The sequence below is a fragment of the Wolffia australiana genome, chromosome 11 (genome assembly GCF_029677425.1).
Source record: "Wolffia australiana isolate 7733 chromosome 11, ASM2967742v1".
NCBI classification, from domain to species: domain Eukaryota; kingdom Viridiplantae; phylum Streptophyta; class Magnoliopsida; order Alismatales; family Araceae; genus Wolffia; species Wolffia australiana.
In genome coordinates this window covers 11,236,106-11,243,618 of record NC_135845.1, presented here as the reverse complement: position 1 = coordinate 11,243,618, position 7,513 = coordinate 11,236,106, and the positions used below count along the sequence as shown (strand labels likewise).

The window sequence follows — 7,513 nt, the reverse complement described above, 5'->3', positions numbered from 1 at the left end:
GCCCCCCGTATGCAAATATTTGACTGTGGGCGGCCAACGGTTTTGTCTGCGTTGTTCATCAGCACGAAATGACCACGTGAAGATACATAAATACCCCTTTGCTGGACTTGCTCAACAAGTAGGAAAAGTCTGCGAGTTTATGACCACAAAGAAGGGCTGTCTCGTCATTCCCTCGGTATGTTAGTTAAATAAATGTTTTTCAATTGTAGATGATTTCGTTTTGCACTAGACTTTAGTATAGTTGTGAAATATCATTATAAACAAATTTTCTTTAGACGTGATATTGAAGATTTGATGGAAATTTTGTAAGTTCATATTGTGATGAATATTCATTCCTTCCTTATGTCAGTTCAATAAATGTTTTTCAATTGTAGATGATTTCGTTTTGCAGTAGACTTTATAATATAGTTGTGAAATATCATTATAAACAAATTTTCTTTAGACATGATATTGAAGATTGGATGAAAATTTTGTAAGTTCATATTGTGATGAATAATTCAAGTGCATGAAGTATTGTGATGAATATTCCTTCCTTCCTTATGTTAGTTAAATAAATGTTTTTACTTTTCAGTTGATTTCATTTTGGAATAGGCTTTAGACTATAGTTGTGAAATATCATTTTAAACAAATTTTCTTTAGACATGATGTTGAAGATTTGATGGAAAATTTGTAAGTTCATATTGTGATGAATATTCAAATGCATGAAGTACTGAATGGCCTGGTAAAACCTTGCTTATTGGAGTTTTATGTCAACTCATGCCCAACCATGTGGACATATCTAAACCAAGATGATACCTACTAAATCAATATAAGCATTTCTAAGGAATTCCATAATATTGCATTGGGAATCCATGCATCATAGAGCCTCAGCAACCCTCTACAAACATATCAAAATTTTAGTCCAGAAAAGCATAATAACACTTAATAATGACACATGCAAAACAAGAACTAAAACCTAAAAGGTTTCAGAAAAAAACATCTGACCTCAGCCCTCACAGGTTTCATGAAGAGAATTTGTGTCTCACTTTTACACTTTTTTTAATGTTAGACTTCATAATGATACTTTTAAAGCATTTTAAAAAAATAAAAGGGTAATTTCATGAGGACAATCACATGTTCTATGATTACACCAAAAATGTCTACATCGATGAACTATTTGATGGATATCATGTCACCATCAAGCCAATCATAATCCAATATCATGCTTCAATTTATTGATATAAGTATTAGTTCATTTTTATTTTCATGTGATGGTTATAGTGAAGTACTTGAAAGTACGCAAAAACTTAGTGAAGTATGATGAGATCATAATAGAATGATCGCTAGTCACTAAGAAAATATTCTGAATATTCCTATTCAAAAGAATACCCGAGACATATGTCAAAATAACCAAAAAGAGTAACACACTAGGGAATTCATGGTTTTATGACCAGAGATAACAAAAGACATTTGGGCAGGAAAAAATAAATTTTGACTCTGGTATACAAGTCCCTAATCACAAAATTCAAATTAGTCTTAGCTTGGATATATGAACAAGTACACAAAGGTAATAGATTGATCAAAATAGGATCGTCAGCCCTCGGTATAATAGGACACTGAATACAGAATGATGATGCATTGAATGCCTTGGCTAGGATAGTGGAGATATTGGAGAAGATGTTCTCAAAATATCTCTATTTAAAGATTGGGTTCGGTGGCTTAGCATACCCTAAGTCATTCTAGACTATTGCATGGTTGAAGGATTATACATATTCAATAAAGTTTTTCGGAGAGATTTAAACAAACTGATATGTATCTTTACATCACGATGTGTAGCTTGGCACCGTATGGGCTAGAAATCGAACATATCCATTAGGTTAAGTAAATCATTAATTAATTAATCTTTATGCTGATAAAGTTAATTATTATGGTTGGTGAATAAACATTAGTGGGCCATTAAAGTTATTAACCAAATCGATACATGGGATAGAGAACCCCACACACAAGATCTGTATATACACTTGGACTTAAGTTTTAAGTTATTTTGTGAAAATTTTGAAAATAGGTATAAATAGAGGGGGCACACCCATTTTTGGAGCCCATGCTAGCACTTCCCCTGTATTCTCTGCGTCTTTGAGTGAAATTGGATGGGGAGAAGATCAAACATAGCTTCAAGGAGAGTTGAAGAAGTTTAAGTGGAGATCATCGTGATGTTTATGTGGATAGTTCTAGATACAAGGCGAATGAATGGCTTTAGTAGGGAATAAAGTAAGATTGGAATCGATTCCACCCAAGGGGTTGGGATCACCACTTATTTTATAGCTCAATTGCGAATTGATTTTCTTATTTTTCTGCATGAAATATGATTTATGATAGTCAATGTAGTCCTTTGACCCCAAACTCTTACATCATCAGTTTCCTCTAAAATCATTTAAGTCGAGGAACCTAACTCTGTCATCATATTATATTCTCATATATTTCTCAAATTTTATGGACAAAGTGAACATATTGATTTTTTTTTGTTCTAAGGCCACAATTGCCCTGATCTATATACAACTTCCAAAACGAGGACACAAATATACTGTACCAGAACTTTATAGTAACTGAAACTTGATGAGTAAATCACTTTTTTACATTGATTGGATATATATTTCTTAGTTTTGCCAGTGATTGTGTTATGCTGTTCCATTGTCCAGTCTCGCAATGTAGCTATGCTATCCTCAACATGTCAAATATATTCATCTCAATGAGCATGGTTATTGATCAATTAGTATACATGTTGATATAGAAAATTAATGAGGTTGACGAAAAAAGGTTATTGGCCCTTGGCATCATTAACTATACATGTGTCCTTAGGGTGAGTTTAGGTTGAGTTTCCAGCCCATGGGGTGCCAAGCTATACCTTGTGCCCTATAAAAAAACAAATGAGTTTACAAAATATCTCATAGAACTTAACCATTATGGGCTACATTCTTCATATAATCCCATATCTACTTGATGCTCCTAGGACGATTTAAGGTAACAGCCAAACTCTAATCAGTCATCCCAATTAGGACTGATGTGTTGATTAATCAGCAGCAACTCTTCTCTAATATTCTACTACCTTAGCTATGGACTTAATTGCACTATCTTTTGTTAACATCCCAAAATATTAGGTTAATATCATGAAATTTATATGTTTTCTATCTCAAAATGTTCACACATGCACTGTTATTGAGCATAAAATGAAATTTACATTTTGATAATTGTTATTGTGATTATTCTGGGTTTATTAATATTTTAATGATTTTTTCAACACCACATTCTTGAATAAATAACAATGTAATATTATGAAAATTTTATTTTTTTATGCCTTAAAATATTTACATATTCATGTTATTGAGCTTAATTGGTAAAATAAATTTCAGAAATGATATTGTGAGTTTTGTGGCTCTATTTTTATTTTCAGGTTTGTTTCCAACATCATTTTCTTAATGAAATCATTTTTCTGCTTTGGAGTATGATTTTTATAAATATTTTGAATATTCAGGGGAATTTTTTTTTCTAAGTCAGAACCTATATTTTTATTTTTTTGAAATAATTTATTATAGATTTTATGGTCTTATTTTTTGATCTAGAATGAGCCACTACTCGATTTTATTGAATGGCGAACACATCATATTGTTGGTGGAGAATGCATTGATGTAATAATGCAATATGTGGCCACATCATGGCTTTACTCTAATTATTCTGCACATATTTTTATGTATTGGTACTAAAACATGTCCACATGTCATTAAAAGAAGGGTGGAATACATTGACATGGCATGCTGCAAGGCATTGCCACATCACACATATAATAATTGTGTATTTCTACATTTTCTTCTCATTTTGTGCATCACAAGTGTCATTCTTAGAGTCGTGAATGCTGAATAATGTGAAACACATCGACAAATGATCAAAAGGGAATATTTCCATAATTTGAAGGTTAAAAAAACTCGTAAGTGGTAAAGCTGAACTTAAAGTGGAGCTGACAAGGAGAGGGATAATATTTGATCTAATCAACCACTAGGATGGATCCAACTTCAAAACTTAATATATAACAATCTAGAAGGTCGATTAAGCTGAAGTTTTAAGAGCAGCTTTTTCTTACCCCTTTTTCCATAGTTGCCCTTGGATAAATAAATTGAAGTTTCAATCACAATCAAAATCATCCATAAATCTTCTTCTTATATTTGTTGGCATTTTGAAAGAAAGTGAGTTTTTAGAGATCTATCAAGCTTGTTCTTGGAACTTTCAGCTCATGGGGAAAGACAACAAAAAAGAGGAGGAACTTACTGTTAGGTTTTGGTGCCTTGGTTTAACAATAGAAAACTATTTTCTATGCAATAGAAGCCTTGATTGACTTTGAATCAATCTCTAAAAGATAATACATCTCACTACCTTGTGTGGAACTTGTTCCACCTTAACTTGCTCACTATGAGATTGTTCTGAAGGCGTTTTATGTGCCTGACCTTTAGAAGTATCCACACGACCAAGTTGCTATTGGATCTCCACTTCTTCTTCTCCAACTCTTCTTGAAAACCTTGTAGACCTTCTCACCATGAAAACTCTCTTTTTGGATGAGTGGAGAAAAGCTTAGTAGGAAGAAAAGGGAGGGCGCCCAGCTCTGGTGTCCCTCTGTTCCTAAAATGGGTGCCCCTTCCCCTATTTATATTTTACTCAAGTTTTTTTCAAAAAAGACCAATTAAATAAATATATTCACCAATGCCCCTAAGATCTTGTGAGTATGACCCTCTTGTCCCATATATCTTTCTAGTTAATAACTTTAGTGGCCCGATAAAAATTATCAGCCAACCTTATTCATTAACTATATCAACATAAAGATTAAATAACTAAGGATCGATTTAACCCAATATATGGGCTAAGTTTCTAGCCGGTGAGGTAATAAGCTACATCTCCTGCTCTTGAAGATACTGAGTAGTGTTCAAACTCTCTCATGGAACCTTTACCGTCATTGGTTACCATATATGTATAATCCTCCATCTATAAGTTCAGAAACTTTTGTTAACTTTTCCTAATGATGAGAATTTCATAAAATTTTCTCATATAGCATAAATTCAGGGGGCACCTTCATTGGATATCCATGCAAGTCAGTCTTGGTGGCCCCCCTTCTTCTCTCCCTATTTGTGAGTGTTGCTTCTACAAACAACAGTTGGAAAGGAAATCTGATTAATGATGGCACAGATCAAGGGAAAGACGAGGAGATTCAGCATTGTGAAGATCTTGAGGATGGATATCTGGACGACTTAAGGATGCTGATTCAATGAACCAAGAAATCATTGATAGGATCTGTGCATAGGTGATGTGATCTATGTTTATGGTTTGAAGATTCATCGGGACTTAAGTTAAGATGAAAGTGTAGAATGAATTCTATTTCAACCATAATTGCATGAGTTAGAGATCATTGTCTCTATTCCTAGAAAGATATTTTTTTTTACAATACACTCAATGGGTTGACCTTTGACTTTGGACATTAAGATCTCAAGACATAAATATTTTATTCCAATAGCCATATCATCTGAAAAACAAATTTATGGCTACATATTATCTTCTTTCAGAAAATAATTAATAAAATTACACAGAGAGAATCACAATTAATTGATACCACATTTTATGGGAATTTGTAGAGTTTAGAATTGAAGTAAACTAAATATTATTAAGATGATTGATGGAGTTTCAGAGAAAAATTAAGTGGTTAAATACATGGAAATAACTGCCGAGATCAGTGCTTTCACTAATCAGCATCTTATGGACTTGAGACCAGATCTGGCTTGCCCAAAAATATGCGTCAGCCAAACAAAAGAGGTTAAAAGGGTGATTAAATGAATTAATTGCAAAAATGATAATTTTTTCTTAAGCGATCTATTTGTTTTCTAATTATGATTTGAAATAATCATTATAAAATTCAACATGCCACGCATAAACAAAAGAACATCTAGAAAAATGACAGACTTTCATCCGGACGCGTTGACAGCGCGTCACGGTTGAACGGAATCCGTTCTGTTTGAACTCGTTCAGTTGAATGGTGGGCCCCACAGCTTAGACAGCACTATAAAACCGCCCTCAATTTGAAAAGAGAGAGAGAGACAGAGAGAGATCGTACGCAATTCGACGGAGGCAGAATCGACGATCGCGGAGATGATATCAGATGAGAAAACTCTCCTCCTCGCGAAGATGAATCGCGATCGAGAGTTCTTCGAATTGCATCGGCATAGATGTTGTTGTTGTTTTTCTAGTTGTTAATTGTTGTTGTTCGCTGAGATGAATCGCGATCGAGATCTCTTGGAATTGCATCGGCATAGATTGCTGTTGTTGTTTTTCTTGTTGTTATTGTTGTTGTTCGCTGAGATGAGTCGCGATCGATGAATCGCGATCGAGATCTCTTGGAATTGCATCGGCATAGATTGTTGTTGTTGTTTTCTTGTTGTTATTGTTGTTGTTCGCTGAGAGGAATCGCGATCGAGATCTCTTCGAATTGCATCGGCAAAGATTGTTGTTGTTTTTGTTATTGTTCGCTGAGGACGAGATCTTCTTGCTTGGAACAGGAGACGAGAAATCGGTCGAACAGAGCGAGAATAGCGACGACGAGGAATTTGAGTTTGCCGCTCCTCCCGACGCCGCCGAATGGACCTTCCACGATCCAACTCGATCCGCGCAGATGCCAGGCGATGATCGGATCGCGCAGGACGAGGAGGAGGACGACGACGATTTCGCGTTCGTCCTCCCCGGCGTCGACGAACCGGCGGTCGACGATCAGGATTTCGCATTCGCCGTCGAAGCCGTCATCGCCGACGCCGCGGACGCCGTCACCGCCGACGAGATGTTCTCCGGCAGCCGGATCCGGACAACGTGCCCCGTCCTCCTCGGCGTCATCCGTCCCGAGGCACCGAAGCGGGAACGCGGGCCCCGCGCTGGCTGATGACGAAGGAGAGCGAAGAAGAGACGTCATCGCCTTCGTCATAAAACCCGGCGACCCCCCCACAGAAAAGGTAATCGACTGTTTCACAGATTTGTTAATTATTAACGATTATTTACATGTAAATAATAATTCCATGCTGTTAAGATATCATTTTTTATATCTCAATTATTGTGATTTACTTATGCTGACGTTGGGACAAATGTATTTATAAGTAAGTTTCATGATTGAAACTAAATGTGTATTGGCTTAATCTACGTTAATTAAAATGATGAGATTGATAAAGATAGATTAAAGAGGATTAAGTTTGTCCTCTTCTCATGAACAGGTGCCAGGTCCTATGGTCATGATGAGTTTATTCTATTCTCATAGCAGCACATTACTAGGGCGACTTTAGATGTGTCTTATGATACTGGATAAATTTTGGAACAACCTAGCATGATAAATTTTACTTCCAAAATTTGAGGTGAATTTATGTATTCTCTATAATAAATATCATAGAATTTTTTCTTCTTTGAGAATGATAAAGACAGTTCTTAGCCTATACAAAAAATAATAATTTCCTCAGCTCAGTTT

The 7,513-nt window shown here is 35.4% G+C and overlaps 1 long non-coding RNA gene across 1 annotated transcript; it reads left to right on the top strand.

Moving 5' to 3' along the window:
• The first annotated feature begins 6,118 nt into the window (after positions 1-6,118).
• LOC144709381 (uncharacterized) lies at positions 6,119-7,122 on the top strand. The gene is made up of 2 exons (XR_013583014.1): positions 6,119-6,238; positions 6,567-7,122. It is a non-coding gene; the product is annotated as an uncharacterized LOC144709381 (long non-coding RNA).
• Positions 7,123-7,513: the final 391 nt, after the last annotated feature.